This window comes from Balaenoptera physalus (assembly GCF_965194825.1).
Source record: "Balaenoptera physalus genome assembly, chromosome: 1".
Lineage (NCBI taxonomy): Eukaryota > Metazoa > Chordata > Mammalia > Artiodactyla > Balaenopteridae > Balaenoptera > Balaenoptera physalus.
In genome coordinates this window covers 172,335,757-172,352,947 of record NC_138882.1, presented here as the reverse complement: position 1 = coordinate 172,352,947, position 17,191 = coordinate 172,335,757, and the positions used below count along the sequence as shown (strand labels likewise).

The 17,191-nt window shown below is 49.6% G+C and overlaps 1 long non-coding RNA gene across 1 annotated transcript; it reads right to left on the bottom strand.

Moving 5' to 3' along the window:
- Positions 1 to 9,440: 9,440 nt before the first annotated feature.
- LOC309637451 lies at positions 9,441 to 14,231 on the bottom strand. The gene is made up of 2 exons (XR_014250550.1): positions 12,293 to 14,231; positions 9,441 to 10,954 (listed from the first exon to the last, which is right to left on the bottom strand). It is a non-coding gene; the product is annotated as an uncharacterized lncRNA (long non-coding RNA).
- Between the last annotated feature and the right edge of the window lie 2,960 nt (positions 14,232 to 17,191).

Below are 17,191 nucleotides of genomic sequence, written 5' to 3'. Positions count from 1 at the left end.
TAAATATAGTACAAAAAGAGTATAGAAGTGGACTTCCTGACAAAATGTTTAATAAAATATGTAACAATAGGATAAAGTTGCCATGAGAGAAAAGATTGCCAGCCATCATGTTGCTGACTACAGCAGCCCATGCTGTCAGCTGGAAAGCTCAGAAGGACCTCAAGAAAACTTTAAAAATATTTTGTGTAAGGAGGAGTCTGCATTTTTTAAATAGTAAGGTCAGGAAAGGTGACATTGTGAACAAATGCTGAAAAGAGCGAACCGCACAGATATTTGGGGAAGAGGGAACAGCAAGCGCAAAGGCCCTGAGGTGAGAGCGTTTCTGGCTGTTGGAGGAACAGTGAGAGTACAGCGTGGCCAGAGCAGAGGCATTAAGCTGAGAGCAGGAGAAGAGGGTTATGAGCATTCAGACTGCTTAGAACTTTGCAGATCATTTAAAAACCCACCCTCACCCCATCTCCCAACATTTAGGGAGTGGGAGAAGAGGAGAAATCAGCAGAAGAGACAGAAGTCGAGGCCAGCAAGGTGGGAGGAAAACTGAAAGGGTGTGGTGTCCTGGAAGGAAAGGAGGCAGGAGTGATTATGTCACCGAGTCCGAGGTCATACTCCTCACCACGCGACAGGACGACAAATCAAGAGACGAGGTGTTGGGGCAACGAATAGCAACTTTACTTGGAAAGCCAGCAGATCAAGAAGAGAGCGGACTAGTGTCCCAAAGAACCATCTCACCCAAGTTAGAATTCAGGCTTCTTTTATACTAAAAGGGGAGGGGGTGTGGCTTGTTGCTGGGAACTTCTTGGTGCTGGAGTTCTTTGTTCCTTCAGCCGTCCTCATAGGTCCAGTCACAATGTTCCTATAAAAACCTCCAACAAGACAAATGTTATTCTCTGTTCTGCAACTTTTTCTTTTTTTTCTTTTTTTTTTACCATTTTTTAATTGAAGTATAGTTAATTTACAATGCTGTGTTAGTCTCAGGTGTACAGCAAAGTGATTCAGTGATACATATATGTTCTGCCACATTTTATCTCTATATGAATGGAGAAGGTCAGAGCCTTGAGAATGGGCTGTCCTGTATATGTCAGGCTATAGGCAACATTCTTGGAGCAAAAGCAACAGAATACAAAGGTTCAAGTAAAAGAAACAGATCCAGTATGGAGTCAGATTTGTTCTTCCCTATTATAATTATGTGTGCAAGATGAGGACTGAGACTTGTCCACTGGATCCAACAAGGAGGTCACTTGGAGCCATGACAAGAGCTGCTTAAGTGAATGCATATGGACACAACTCAGTCAAGTTCAAGAGAGGAGGAGAGCAAAGGGTCAAGGGAGGTTTATTTCTCTTTTAAGTGGGAGAAATGTTTGCACTCTGTATGCTAATGGGAATGATTGGATGAAGAAGGGAACATTTGATGATGAGGAAGAAAGAGAAATGGTTCAGCTGTACTCCTGAGGAGGTCTTCTGCCCCTCTTCTGTCACAGGCACCAATTTTCTTTTTTTTTTTTTTAATTTTTATTGGAGTATAGTTGCTTTACAATGTTGTGTTGGTTTCTACTGTACAGCAAAGTGAATCAGCTATACGTATACATATACCCCCTCTTTTTTGGATTTCCTTCCCATTTAGGTCACCACAGAGCATTAAGTAGAGTTCCCTGTGCTGTACAGTAGGTTCTCATTAGTTATCTATTTTATACGTAGTATCAACAGTGTACATATGTCAATCCCAATGGAGGTTCCTGAAAAAACTAAAAATAGAACTACCATGTGACCCAGCAAAGCCACTACTGGGCATATACCCAGAGAAAACCATAATTCAAAAAGACACATGCACCCCAAAGTTCATTGCAGCACTATTTACAATAACCAGGACATGGAGACAACCTAAACGTCAATCAACAGAGGAACAGATAAAGAAGATGTGGCACCAATTTTCTATTGGGACCCACCCTCCCCTACCATCGGTCAAAATGGTCCGAATGAGGCTGCCTCATTGCCTGGATACCAGCATGGGCAACCTGACCAAGCCTGGCCAATAGCAGTCCTGCAGCCACAGGCCAGTGATTAGTTTAGAAGGGGTCACGTGACCCACGATGGGCCAATCAGAGTGAATGAGCGTCAGCTCTGGGAGTTTTGCCGGACACCAGGGAAGGAGAGGCTTTCTGTCCACTGGGGCGGCTGCACAGATAGGGAGTAGACCCAGCTGTGTCTGTGCCCAGAGCCTGTGTCAGTGCAACCTCACCCAGCTGCCTGCCCGACAGGGAGCCTGTCACAGAGCAGAATAATAATACCCATGCAATAGACTGCCTTTCTGGAGGCTGACTGCCCCCGACTCACACTGGTCCTTCTCTGCTGTATGACTCGGCTTTAGCTCCTTTATACTTATCATCACTATCTGAAACACATAATTTCATCTATTTACTTATTTTTTTATCTTCCCCCAAGGTCTATCTTTTCCACTGTTATATCTCCAGGATCTAGAATTGTTCCTGGCACAGAGTAGGGCTCCAAATAAATATTAGCTGATTGAATAAGCAAATATATAAGAATGAACTACAGCTGTATATTCATACTCAGCCATGCCTCACTTATCCAGGAATCAAGCATCTGGCCAGCTTCAGCTATCTGGAATGCAACAGGAAAACTCAGAAAGCCCTAGAATTACCAAAATGCAGGTTACAAGAGCCATGTCTGAAAGCACAAGTTTTTTGTACTTTTAAACAGAGGTGCCCCCTTCATGTCCTCAGTTAGAGATCAGGGACTAATGCAGACATGGTTCTAACATGCCTGGTGATCTGGTTGCCCACCATGACAGGTTAGAGACAGGACTTTGGGTGCATTAGAGGGTCAGAAACACTGACACCAGCAAGAAGAAACATGGGGCGCCCAGGAGACTGGAAAACACTGGAAAGTCGATGACAGAACTTCAAGTGAGAGCAGGCTGGGCCCTGAGTGTAGGGTGAGGGGTCTTGGGGGACACCCTAGGGTTAGAACATGTAGGGGAGGTGGTGATGACTCAAGGTACACAGCAAAGCTGAAATTATCCTCCACAGTCCCCATTCTAGAGCTAGGGAGATGTGCAGTACATTTTATTCAACTATTTTAAAAATAGATTGATTCCATGCAGAAAAGTAAGCAGCAGAAATAGAAATCACCCATCATCTTACTAAGAGACATGCCTCCTTGGGGATCACATGGCCCATGCAGTGGTTGGTTCTGCTCTCTCATTCCCAGATCATGCACTGTGCTTCACACCATGACTTTTGTTGGCTGCATAATATTCCATCACATGGACACACACTATATCATGTAACTGTTCCTCTATTGGATGGTCTGTCTCCAGACATTGGCTGCTATCAATAACTCTATAGTGAACATCATTATATGTAAGCCTGAGTGCTCAGCCCTCATTATGTTTCCTGATGGTAGAATTGCTGCCTCAAAGATATGGGCGTTTTGGATTTTTTTTATACATACTGTGAAATTTATCCATTCAGAAGCTGGGTATAGGGCCTTTTAGACGCTAAATTAATCACAGCTCAGTGGACAACAAAATAAGCTCATTACAGAAAAGCTTCTGTAACTTCTCATCCCTGGATAGTAACTGACTTGTGTCCCCTGGTGGACAATTGTGTGTGTGTGCACACGTGTGTACACATATGTGTCCAGCACCTTCCTTGTGTGCATGGCACATTTCCCATCCTCCACGTCACTGGTACTAACCAACTGCCTTGTGAGCTATACAGGGTGTGTACTGTGGCTCCCATTTTACAGATGAAGACACTGAGGCTCAGAGGGCATGTGTAGTACAGTGAAAGGAACATGAGCAGACACACGTGGGTTTGAATCACAGCTCTGCTGCTGGGTGAGCTTGACCTGTCTCTAGAGCCTCAGTCCTTTTGTATATAAAATGAGGGTAGAAACACCTGCCTTACAAGAGAGGATGAAATGAAAGGGCAGATGGAAAGTGTCTGGTACAAGCTGGGCAATAAATGCTCAAGCAATGATATTTGTGGTCATTGTTAGCAAAGTCACTTGTCAAGGTCACAGAGGCAAAATTGAACCCACATCTTCTAACCACAAGTCAAGTGCTCGTTCCGGATACCACCTCCCTTTGAACCACATGCCCAAACTGACGAGGGAAGATTTTGAATTAGTCTCCATGTGGGGTTGTTGTTGCTGAGTCTCCAGAAGACTGCCTTGCTGTGAATCCAAAGGCGACACTGGTCCTGATTGAACTAATTTTAAGAATAATATAACCTATAGAGGTGAATGGCCGTCAGCTTGTGGTCCACTGGGACTGGGAGATCTTTCTCATGTTGACTAAACCCAGCCTGTGTCAATGTCCTCTCAGCCTGGTATCTGAGTATCCACCCTCTCCCCCCAGAGCCCTGGCCAAGTTTGCTGACAGCAGAGCTGAAAGAATCCCTCCCTCACCCGGACATGTCTTTGGGAAAGTTATTCCATCTGCCAGGCCAGACCATGCTGGGTAATGGATGGCCTCTCTTTAATGCTGTCTGGGAGATGGGCTCTTCCTTAATCATCTGCAGTGTCATTAAGAGATAAAATGTTTGCTCTATGGAGCTCCTGATGGCCTTTAGAAATTGCAACTTAAGCACCAACCAAGAAGGGCGGCTCAAGGCTTAACCCTCCCCTTCCCAGCACAGACCCAGGCCTTGGCCACTTGGGTCTACAGATCACTGGCCTTGACTCTCAGGGAGCCCCTGGGTTCCGTTTCTAGCTCTTCTCAGCCCTGTGAGCAAGTGGGTGTGAGGACAGAGGGAGGACAAAGGGACAAGAGGAACCCTTGACCCCTCAGTCACTCAGTTCAGGGGTTTGTAGACAGAGGACTCTCCCCCAGGCTGGTTACAGAGCAGAGCACCGGGGGGCCTTCTTTGGGGGCTGGGTGACTTTGGGCCACTCCCTTAACCTCTCTGTGTCAGGCTCCTACAGGGCAGAGGGGCTGGAGGGGCCTCCCAGCTCTGAGGTTCTAGGGTCTGTTTCATGGCAAGTAGAGCCTGGTTCCCTGAGAGGGGTGACATGTGCATGCCCCCACCCAGGTCCCTGCTCCCTGCTGGGACCACATGTCACATGTGACCAGGTGGGGAGGCCACCCCTGGGGACAGCAGGTGACCTGGATGAGCTGACAGAGAGGAGGGAGCCCCTGTTACCGAGAATCCCTTGGGAGTCCAGCACTGTGCCGGGACCACCCCCCACCTTACACAAACACACACACACACACACACACACACACACACACACACACAATACACAGCACCAGCCTCACAACAACCCTGTGAGGACAGGGTGTCATTACCCCCACTTCACAGCTGACAACGCTGAGGCCCCGAGTGGTAAAGGGACCTCGTCCAAGGTCGCACCAAAAGCAAGTTATATCCAGGTTTGTCTGATTCCAAAACCTAAACTCTTACCCATCACACCACCGGCAGGAGCACACAGGAGAGAGAGGGCTCACCCTGACCCCTCCCCTTCCCACCTCCCTGCCTGTGCACGTGCAGTCCCCCCCTCCCAGCACGCCTTCCCTCCTCTATCCAAGTCCTACCCAGCCCGAGGCCTGCCTCTTCCAGGAAGTTCTCCTTGAAGACTGACAGCCAAACCCCCGATGCCTCCACCCAGCTGGCTCTCTGGTTGTTCAGTTTCCCAACATCATTTTAGATTTTGGTGCCATGAGGCCCAGACACAAACATTAGCTCATTTCATCATCTCACCAGGTTAATCGATATTTACTGGGCACTGACCTGGAGTCAGGCACTGCGAGGTCACAGAGGGCATGGGAACAAATGTCCACTGAGCTCCTGCAGATCCCCCCACCCTCATGCCCAGTGGGAGCCCAAGTGTGGTCCCTGCAGGCCCCTCACCCTGTTGGAGGATGAGGAACCCGAGGCCCAGAGAATGGGGGGTGGGGGTGAGGTGCCGCTCGGGTCCGGTGGTGAGTCAGGGGCTGGGACTCAAAACCAGGCCAGACTCCAGATCCAAGCCCACCCCCTTACCTGCTCCCGGAACTCCTTAAACCCCTCAGCTGGGTCAGGATTGGTCCTGGAGCCTGGAGCCTTCTGGTCTCACAAGTGGGGCTCAGGCGGCCATAGCTGTACAGAGAGGAGGAGGGACAGAGGCAGCAAGGCAGGACTCTTATGTCACCCCTCAGGGACACCCAGGGCCCTGTCACCCTCAGTGGCGTGCTCCCCACCGCTGTTGACTCCAGACTGTGCCTGCACCTGGGGACACTATCCACCCCCTTCCCCCAACTTTCCCCAGGTCCCTGCTCCAGCTGAGAAGCCTCAGGGCATAAATTAATCCATCTTCAGCCTTCGGGCTCCAGATGCTCTTTCCCCTTGCCTCCCTGGGCTGGTCCCTCTCCAGCTCGATTCTCAGAGAAATATTCAAGGAGCAGGTGGTGCCGCGGTGCCGGGCCCGGGAGGGTGAGGCCTGGCCCGGGACTGGCGCCGGCTGGGAACTCCCACCCTGGGAGCTGGTAATGACGGGCCCAGCGTGAGAGGGGGACGGCCCCTGTGCAGCACAGACGCATCTGCTCGTGGGGACAGTGAAGCCCTAGTGCCCTCCCAGCACTGGACTCGGCTCTGGGGCCACGTGGGGCGGCTGGGGTGCGTCCCTGCTTTGCTGGTGGAGGACTTGCTCGGTAAGGAGTGTCACCTCATGAACCCCCCTGGGCGCCCCCTCCCAGGCTTTATGTTCTCAGCCAGCCTGGATTTGAAAGAAGGAGGGAGAGGCTGAGAGAGAGGATGTCAAATCCCAAGCTGTCACAATTGCAAGAGGCTTAAGAAATGAAGCCTAAGTCACTTGTTACCCATGGGAGACTGAGCCCAGCATCCACAGTTAGCAGTGGAGCTGGGACTAACCCGGACTAGCCAGGGCTCCTGACGGCCGTGCACCTGTGTGAAATGGTGTGTGCATGTGTGTGTGTGTGTGTGCGCGCCTGTGTGTGTGCACGCATGCACGTGCACATCTGCCTCTGAGTGTATATGATGGTCTTAAGTTGTGTGTTTAACAACCTCAGGGCGCACATGTGAAAGTCACATTTGTCCCAGGGTGTGGGCATGTATGAGTGTGGCCTGATGTGTGACGGGGACCTGAGGTGGACAGTGGCTGTCCCCTAGGGTGAGGGCAGGTCGTGTGGTTGCCTGTCTCAGCAGGTCCCCTGAGCTTATCCTGGCTGAAGCTGGACCCTGTCTCTGGGCTGATGCTCTTCCCCCTCCAGAGAATTTCCAGTTCTTGGCCAGGGGCAGCAAGGAACTCAGTTGTTTCCATTTGGTCTTTAGATTATGAAACAAAAATTAGATCTAAACTCTTTGTGGGGAGGTAATTTTTCCTAATCACTCACCCTGCTGCACAGATCTCCACAACTTGATTACGTCTAATTAGACTAATTGGACAGAAAGTAATTTCTTTTCTCTGAGAATATGAACTACAGAGAAGGGGGGCCGTTGGAGGCCGGTGACTCCCTGCCCCCTGACAAGTCTGGCCTGGTGAGGACGGGCCATGCGTGGGGCTGGGTCCAAGGCCTTGCTCCAGCCTCTCCTCTCTCTCTGCTTCTCTCTCCTTGTCACTTGCTCTGTCACTGAGTCCCTCTGTGTCTCTGGCTGCCCCTGTTTCCAACTTTCTCCTGGTTTGGGCTTCAGCGGCCCCGGGTCTGTCCTGACCGTGCTGGGGTTCACCCTCCTGCACCCCTTCTCTCTGCTAGGAGATGACCCAGGGCTTTCCCTGCATTACCAAGAGGTGTGACGAGGAGGACAGAAGCACAGCAGGACTGGCCCAAGGTCACCTTCCGCAGCAGCTGAGCGCCACACAGGGTGGCCTGCAGGGCCAGGCTGGACCATGCCAGCTGCGGGGCTCAGGGAGCTTCCGGCTGGAAGAACGGGATCTGTGCGGTTCTGAGGGCGGCGGGACCGGCCATGCTGGGCAGAGGGTGGCTGAAGGGTCTGAGCATTCCTGTCCCCCCCACGGCCCAGGCCGGGCACTGCCACCTGCAGGGGCCTGAGGCAGAGAGCCCCTGGCCCCAGACACTGCTCCATCCCTGGGTCCTGGCCCGAGCTCAGCACCCGCCTCCCCATCTGTTTGCAGCGTCATAAAGCTGGGCCGTCCTTGGCTGCTGCCTCCCTGCAGCCCCATCCAGGGGACGCCCTGCCCTGCCTCACCTCCCTTGTTGTCTCTGCCCTCCTCTGTCCCCTGTCCACACTGTCCCGACCTGGTCCAGGGCACCATCTTCTCTCCCCAGATGCTGTACGGCTGCCCCACTGTCCTGGACCCGGCCCCCGTCTCCAACTCCAGTGCACAATCTACAGCTTAAATGAACATGCCATGCCCCCTCTCAAAGACCTTCCATGGCTCCCACTTCTCTGAAGACTAAAATTCCAACAATTCACACGGATTGCAGGGCTCTTGTAAACTGGCCACGCAGACCTCCTCAGCCCCATCTCTCACCACCCCCGGCTCCCACTCTGACCCCACAGACCCAGCTGTGTGCAGGCCTTGGCACATGCTGGTACGTCTTCCCAGAACACCCTTTCCCAGGCCCTGCCTGACACCAGCTTTCTTACAGCTTTGCTCAGTGGGCAACGCTAACAGCGGGTGTGTTGAACTGGTGTGTGTGCTCCGGCTATGGGCATAATTATCTCATTTAATATAACTCCTCTGTGGGGATCATCATTATTCCCATTTTACAGAAGAGGAAACTGTAGTTCAGAGACACGAAGCACCTGGCCAAGGTCACTAGGCTGGGAAGTGGTGGAGCTGGGATTTGAACCCAGGTCATTTGCATGATGTCAACTCTCCCCATCCCACCCATTGTCTCCCAGACTACAGTCCACTCCTCTGTACTCTCGTGCTCCCCCTACACAAGCATTTGTCTGATTGTTCTGAAATTGTCAGTTTCCCCATCTCCTCATCAGGTCTGGGCTGTGAGCGCCCCACAGCCACCCTGGGTCTCAGCTGTTTCTAATGCCCAGAGCCTAGGGTAGGACTAGGTGGACACTTGGCCAGAGTCTGATGCCCAAAGAATGGGCAGTGGCAGCCCCTCCAAGCCGCTGGGCCCCTCCCTCTCGTGTGCTCCCCTCCCACCACTCGATACCTCAGTAAGCAAAGCCTTTAAACCAAAAACAATTTTACAGTTCATTTGAGTTAATCACAGCTGCTCTTTCTGGAAACTATCTTCCCTAAATTGTCTGCAGAGAGGCAAGCGACCTGCCTGGCAGCCCCCCTCCCCTTCTTCCATCACAGAGCCCTGGAATCACAGGAGGTGATAGGAGGAGTTGAGACCCCAAGAATTCAAGTCTGCTGTCATGGTATGTGCCATGGTGGGCACCGGGGTACAGCAGGGAATGAGATGGATTCACTCCCCACCCTCACGAGACTCACCATCTAATAAAGAAACCAAGTTTGAACAAATAATCACACAAGGGATTGTGTAGTTAGTGTTGAGTTGTAATAAGTTAATCATGCAGAAGTCTGATAATACTAACTACACAACCCTGGCAACTTGTTAAACCTCTTAGAGCCTCAGTTTTCCCATCTGTCAATGGAGATCCTAATGGCATCTCTCTCACGGGGTTTTGTGAAAATCCAGTGAAATGTGTAAAGCTCTTAGCCTAGCACCTAGCACTTGGTTGGTTGTAGCATACATTATGGGCCATATTCTTTTGCTAGGGCTGCCAGAACAAAATATCAGACTGGGTGGCTTAAACAACAGACATGTATTTTCTCACAGCTCTGGAGGCTAGAAGTCGGAGGTCAAGATTCAACAGAGTTGATTTCTTCTGAGGCCTCTCTCCTTGGCTTGTAAGTGGCCATCTTCTCCTGGTGTCTTCACATGGTCTTCCCTCTGCCTGTGTGTCTGTCCTAATCTCCTCTTCTTATAAAGACACGAGTCATATTGGATTAGGGCCCACCCATGTGACCTCATTTTAACTTAATCATCTCTTCAAAGATTCTACCTTCAAATACAATCACATTCTGAGGTACTGTGGGTTAGGGGGGGTCAACATATAAATTTGGAGATGGTGGGGACACAATTCAGCCCATAGCACTATGTATCCAAGAGAATTTAGTGCATGTATCCACAAATCACGTACCTGTAAGTGTTCATAAAATCTTTACCTTTAGTAGTCAAAAAAGAAAACAACCCAAATGTTCATCTATGAGAGAATGATAAATAAATTGTGGTAGACTAAAAAAGTGGAATTACACAACACTTTTAAAACATGAACAAACTATTAATATGCACAAAACATGTATAAATATCACAGACATGGTCAGCCAAAAAAAAAAAAATCGGACCAAAAAAGTGCTTTATGATTCCATTAATAGGGACTAACCTATAGCATAGAAGTCAGAATAAGAGTTATCGTTCAGGGCTGGGACCTTAACCAGAAAGGGGAACAAAGGAACTTTCTGGGGTACTAGAAATGTGCAACATCTTGATCTGGGTGGTGGTTTCATAGGTGTACACATTTGTAAAAATTCAGAGATATTGCATCAGCTTTTGCTATGTAGCAAACTTCAGATTTGGTGGTAAATAATAGTCAGTTATTTAGTTCACAATTCTATCGGCTGTCTGCGCAATTGATCAGGTCGAGGCTAGCTCAGTGTCTCTCTGATGCTGATTCTCATGGGTCTGTGGTTGGCTAGAACTGCAGATTGCAGCTGGATGATCTAGGGTGGCTTCACTCACACATCTGGTAGGTGGCAAGCTATTAGCTGAGGCACCCCCATTCTCCTCCATCGGGGCTCTCACCCTCCAGCACGTTAGCTCAGGTTCATTCCCATGTCTCCAAGTGCAGCAAGAGAAGGAAAGCCCATATCACCAAGCACTTTGAAGCACCTGTTTGCTTACTTCTTGCTAGTGTTCCCATTGGTCAAAGCAAGGCTATTGGACAATGAAGATTGAACAGATGAAGAAACAGACATTCATTCTTGATGGGAGAATCTGAAATGCCACATCATGAGTGTAGATACAGAAAGGGAAAGAATTTGTGGTTATTTTTACAATCCACCAAATATACACTTAAGATTTGTATATTTTGTCATATGCAAGTTATATCAATATGATAAACAAAGATACAAGGATTGGGTCTGATGATTACAAAAGGTACTCTTGGCCTAAGTAAGGCTTCCTTGTATTCTATTCTAACTAACCCTTTCCTAAAGAGAACCGAGATTCTATAAAGACAGAGATTGTTACAAGATACGTGTGTGTGTGTGTGTGTGTGTGTATGGATGGGGAGTTGTAGTAGTTTCACAACCTGCAGCGTCAGTCAGGGTTTGCTCAGGTGGGATGGAGGTGAGATTATCAGTGGACTAAGTTGTGAGGAGCTGGGCTTGGAACTCAGGCTGAGAAATGGACTGGGGAAGAGTAACATCCTGGGTCAGCTAGTGAAGCTAATGATTGCTTTTCAGCACGCTGGAGAGTTCTGATACAGCTAGAGGGCCTTCCTCTTCAGAGTCCTGGGACCACTCAGTTCCCTCTGTCTTCTCGGTAGAAGGATCTGGTTATTAAAGGAAACTTACTCTTGCAAACTATACATTATTGCCAGAAGTGAGGGCATGGGCGCTGGAACCAGACTGCCTGAGTTCAAGTCTTGGCTGCACGACACAGCTGAGTGACCCTGGGGAAGTCAACAACTTACTTAACCTCTGTGCCATAGCTGCCTTGTCTATCAAATGAGGAAAATAATGGTAGCTGCCTCACAGTGTTGTGGTAAAGACCAAATCAAAACAAGGAAAATAAGGAGCTTGACATAGTGGCTGGACATGGTAAATGCTGAGAAGTTATCTTTTTCTTACATAAGATGGAAAGGATTCCGAAGGTTTCCATGACCCCAGATGTCTGACAAACTTGTTATATGACTTTAGGTGAGCTATATAACCTACCTGGCCACTGTTCCTATTCTGCAAAATGAAGCTATTTGCTTTTTCCACATGACTAGATTGTATCTTTTTACCAAAAGAATATATTCATGTATCATTTGATAAAATAAACAAAAAAAATAAAATAAAACAAAATGATAAAATAAAAAAGATATTGGACTAAGTGGCATTTATGGTCCCTATAAACCCTATCGTTTCTGGGTCTTGGATTCAGGACTTCGGATGGAGTGAGTCAGGCATGAGGGTTAAATACGTGAGGATGACGTTGGGGGCAGGCTGGGAGAGGACCCCAACTGTAAAGCAGGTCAAGCCCTCTAGCTCTCACACTACGCACCCCCCACTTTCCCAATATGCTGAGGCTTTTGGTCCCTCTGATCTCTGATACACAGGAACCCACCACACTTTCCCATTGCTTCAGCCGTGCTGGCATTGTTGTAGCTTCTTGACTTTCCCTCCTCAGAGCCTTCCCACATTCTGTGCCCTTCTCCAGGAGTGTGCAATATCATTCAGAGTCTTCCAAATGGAGCGACAAAAGCAATTGAAACCCGTTTAAATAAAAGAAATAAAAAGGGGGATTAGTTGGTTCATTCACCTGAAAAATCCAGGAGTCAATAGCTTCAGGTACAGCTGGATCCAGGAATTTAAATGCTATCATTTTGGAACACAGTCTTCGCATCTCCTCTGTATCGGCATCATTCACAGTCACTCTCTCCCCTCTAGGTGGGGAAGAAATGCTGGTAGTGTCAGGCTTCTGTCACGCTGGCATCACACCCTACATTCCCGATAGCTTTAACACAGTCTCTGCTATGATTCCCATTGACCTGCATTTAGTCATCTGCCCACTCCTGAAACAATCACTGTAATCAGGGGGGTAAAGTGCACTGAGTGGCCAGGCCTCGGTGGCAGGAACCAGGATGGGTCAGCCCACCTGAATGGGCTGAGAGTGGTCAGGGAGTTGTTTTCAAAGGGAAATTGGGGTGGTCTTACCACAAGGAGAGGGATGTAGGCAGGGTGGAGAGTGGGTAGAAGCCCGCTACACATTCCTCTTGACTCTTTCTTGATCTCAGTACAAGTGGCACTTCTTCAGAGAAGACTCCCTTGACGCCTGATATGTCAGGACCCATCAATCCTTTTCCTTTGATTTTTGGCCATTATTAGTCTCACAGCTAAAATGCAGAACTAAACATGTACTAAGTCTAAATATATACTAAGTGCTTTAGATATGTTAATGAATGTAATCCTTCTAATATCCCTAGAAGGTGGGTATTTTTTCAGCTCAATTTTATAGATGAGGAAATTGAGGGCCAGAGAGGTTAAGTAACTTGCCCAAGGGCACAAAGCCAGGATGTAACAGAGCAGGTTTTCCAGTCCAGTAGTCACATTTCGACCCACGCTTTTCTCTAAACCACTATCCTACTCTTTTTTTAAACATAGTCGCATGGGTAATCATGACTTTATACACACATGCATGTGTACACTTATATAAACACACACACAAACACATGCTTGTAAATGCACTCACACACTTACATAAGCACTCACATACACACACTCGTACATGCCTTCACTTGCACATTCACACAGTTGCACAGTGTTGCATGTACACAGGCACTCACACACAAACTCAAATACACATTTGTATGCACTCACAGATACACACACGATCATACACATATTCACTCACACACCTGCGCACACAGGTTGTCAAATAAAAATTCTCATATACTCGTTCACAAACACTCATCCATGCATTCGCACACATATAGTTGCATATGCATGCACTCCCATAAATATTTTCATGTGCTGATACACACATGCACATGTGCTCACACATAGCAAATGCACATGTGTGTACACGTACATGCTCCCACACAAATATGCTCATAATACACATTCACATACCTGTACATACATGCACTCCTGTAAATAGTCTCACATCTCAACCCACACACTCATGCACACACACACACTTACACACATAGGCAAAGTCACACGTGCAAACACAGAAACACTCACATGCACACATTTGAGTGGAATCACTGCTCAAGGCCTGCCTACTGCACTCGTACTGCGAACCCACACGGGCAGGATGCCGCCTCCATTGTGATATCCCCAGCACCCAGCACGATGCACAGAGCGGGATTGGGTGTCCTCACTTTTTCAATGAAAAGAATAAGGCTGCCCAATCCTTCCCTCCCTTCAAGGGGGTTTGGGAGAGTCAGATACAAAAAAAAATGGCCCCATCTCTCCTCTTCCTTCCCTCCTTGTTCACTCTCTCTGTCCTTCCCTCCCCCTCTCCCCTCCTTCCCTCCCCTCCTGCAACCTCTCTGCTCCGCTGCTAAACCATCTCCCTCATCCTTTCCTCTTTCTCTGCCTCTATCCCATGTCACCCCCTCTTTCCAGCCCTCTGTACCTTTCTAAACTCATTAAATGATACCGTGGAATGTATTTCATTTGCATTTGGTTCCAAAGGGCCACAGAGCACCAGCGCATGCTCGTAAAACAGCTCCTTGTAGAGGGATGTAATGAACCGCTTTTATTACAACAGTCACCTCGGCCCATCCCGGGAGGTGATTCTGTTTTCACTGGGAAGAAAGAGAACTGCAAATCTGAGTGCCTGGGGTTTGGGGGGGAAGGGGGAGGACCCCATTTGGGGAAGGTCCCAGGCTGCCCTGGCTCCGGCTCTGGCTCTGGCTGGCACAGGAGGGCAAAGGCAAGGCTGGGCTGCTGCTGTGCTTCCACCATAACTGGGAAAGGCAGGAATCGCCACTGGCTTTGACTAGAGCCATGGCCAGTGTTCCTGCCCTGGGCCTCCAGAACTCCTGGGGATGCTTATCGCAAGAGGCCCCTGAACTTACCTGGGTACCAAGCACTGTCTGTAGAAGGAATAATCAGCCTGGCACATAACACAGCTCCACTGTATTATACGTGTGCTACTGTGATTATAGTGACAGGGAAAGTTATTGAGAAGCATTTCTACATTCCTGATAGCCTCGGTCCATGGTGCATGTCCTCTGTCTTTGGGATCTAACAGTAGAAGTAGGGGCAGTGACATAATAACAGTAGCCACCATCTCTTGAGCACCTACTGTGTGCTGGGCACTGAGTTTAGTGATTTACCTGGATTATCTCATTTAATCCTCACAATGACCCTATGAGGGAAGTACCATTATTACCCCATTTCACAGATGAGAAAACTGAGGCACAGAGTGATTAGGTCACTTCTTCAATCCTGGTACTGGCCAGGTGGGTAATGAATTCAGTAGTCAGGCTCCCCAGTCCACACCTGACCCAACTCTACCCCTCCTGGAGCCACTCCCACTTCACAAGTGAGAAGACTGAGGCTCAGGAGACAGAGGGGTTGCCAGGACTTCTCAAGGGCCAGCCACAGGTCTTGGTGGTCCTCTGGGGGCTGACAGGTGTTGCTACAGAGCCCCTTCCTCCCTGCATTATACTTTGAGAAAGGAATAGATTTTTTTTTTTTTTCCCTTGGTTTCTGACCAGATTTGGGGATTCTGAAGATGCCTTCAGAAGAGACTGGAGCTGGCCGGAGTCCCTGGGCCAAGACATAATACCTCCCACTCACACCCCCTGGTGGTCAGGCCCCAGACCAGTCAGACCAGGGTCACCTGAGCTAACTAGGCCAGCGCCGTCACCAGTCCCTCCTCGCTTTATTAGAAATCAAACAGATTAAAGAGTTCTGCTGACGCCTTGGATCACAGCACAACTTTGGGCCCCAGAGGCCCCTTACTCTGCCAAGGGCCGTTTATAGACAAGATGTGTTAACTCATCAGCAGGGAAGCAGCTGCACTGCTAACAATCCCTGGGCGTGTGAACCATCTGTGCCCGGCGTCCTGGCACGCAGCTTGGCCCGTCCTGCCAGCGGGACCACATCCTTTTCTTTCCTGAGCTACAGGGCTGTGGAACTTGTGAGACTGACAGGGTCTGCTCTCCCCGAGGACAGAGATGGGTATAGGAGGGCATTTAGAGGAAAGCTAGGAGGGAGACCTGGAGGAGGTGATCTGGCAGGGAAAGGGAGACCTCAAATGGGCTGGAAGGGAGAATTCAACTTTCCTGAGCCCCTATTATGTGCCAGGCATTTATACACAGCCCCTCACCTAAGCCTCATCATCTTTGGAGGCAGATGTTGTTACCAACCCCATTGTGTAGATTATACCCATTTTGCACATGAGGAAATCAAGACCAACTAAAGGTCACACAGCTTGGCGGTGGTGGGGCAGGGATTCAAACGCAGGCCCCTGGTGACCCCTAAGTCTATCTTCTTCCTCCCAACCACACCGTCTAGATTTGCTCTTCACCACATGGGGGTCCCGGTGGCTCCTTCACCTCTGTTGTCCTCCCAAAGCCACCAGGAGTCTCCCTGAGAAAAGGAAGCTTCAGTAAATCTCAGTCTTCAACCAGGAGGGGCGGAGAGAATCCCTCTGGAGAAGCAAGCATTTCCCAGCAGAGTAAATCACCGGGCAGGTGCAGGTGCTGCAGGTGCAGACGCTGCCCTCCTTCCGCAGGAAGTTTGTAAATCAAAACTTGGACCTGAATTTGCAGAATCTGGTGGGTGGTAATTGAGTCAGGAAGCAGGGGGAGGGATGCTGGGAGAAGAGCAGTGCCCCAATTCAGGCCCTGGGGGGCTTCATGGAGGGGACGGGCACAGCATGGTGCTGAGGGACCACTGCTCCCACCTGAGCCGCCAGGGGTGGTCCAGACCCTCCCTGGGGCCCCTGCCAGCCAAACATTCTGTGAGTACTTGACCCTCGTGTCTGGGTATCTGGGGGCAGCTGGAGCAAAGAGTCTGGGGCTCAGGAATGGAGAATGGAGAGGGAGGTTGGGGGTGGGCAGCAGCTCTGAGCTGAGCTCTGGGTGGGGGTGTTTGGTGGGGAAGAGGGCTCTGACGGTCACAGAGGACAGGCCCAGGGTTGGGGTGCCCAGCAGGGCCTCGGCCAGGGCAGCCAAGAGGAGCCCAGAGGGGCAGAACTCAGCACCCTGGGCTGGGAGTCAGGACCTGGGTCAGTTCTGGTGCTGCTGAATGGCTGTGTGACCTTGGGCAAGTTACATGGACTCTCTGGACCTCAGCTGCCTCATCTGCAAAGTGAAGGTTATTATTCCTGTCCTGAATGCTGGGTTGTTGGGAGAACTCAAGGAGGTCAAGGAGGGAAAAGCCAGTCAGGAAGGTCCATCCTGACCACCCAGGGCAGGGCCTGGCTCTGCCCCACCTGCCTTTGCTCCCAGCCTCCTGCTGATTGGACTGGTCCTGGTGTCCCCGCCCCTGAGGGCTCAGCTGA